Source organism: Meleagris gallopavo, chromosome Z, assembly GCF_000146605.3.
Source record: "Meleagris gallopavo isolate NT-WF06-2002-E0010 breed Aviagen turkey brand Nicholas breeding stock chromosome Z, Turkey_5.1, whole genome shotgun sequence".
Taxonomy (NCBI): domain Eukaryota; kingdom Metazoa; phylum Chordata; class Aves; order Galliformes; family Phasianidae; genus Meleagris; species Meleagris gallopavo.
The window spans coordinates 52,333,700-52,334,041 of NC_015041.2; the positions used below are offsets into that span (position 1 = coordinate 52,333,700).

General features: G+C 32.2%; 1 protein-coding gene across 1 annotated transcript in view; it reads left to right on the forward strand.

The window, feature by feature from the left end:
• Window positions 1–342, forward strand: part of FAM172A (family with sequence similarity 172 member A) — a 237,291-nt gene that overhangs the window by 96,482 nt on the left and 140,467 nt on the right. The window lies entirely within an intron of this gene.

The window sequence follows — 342 nt, forward strand, 5'->3', positions numbered from 1 at the left end:
AATGGTGTCAAGATAAGGCATAATTTTAATTAAATATGAAGATATGAAGAACCTCAAACTGCCTACATTTTCACTGTTGCTAACGCTGTTCTTTATGTAAATACTTTCATATCCATTGTGTTCTAATTATAAATGTAATTATCGAAAAAAATTAGCAAATTGTGTTTGTAATCGTATTCATAAAGATGAATGCCATTTGAACAGATAGAAGCATGCGAGCGCAGAACCTTTATTCAGAAGTTACATTACCACTATATATAGGGCTCTGGGTTTAAATACTCCGTAAAATTAAAAGCGAGCTACTTGAATCTGTTGTTGGATTGGCAGTGGTGTACTAGTTTT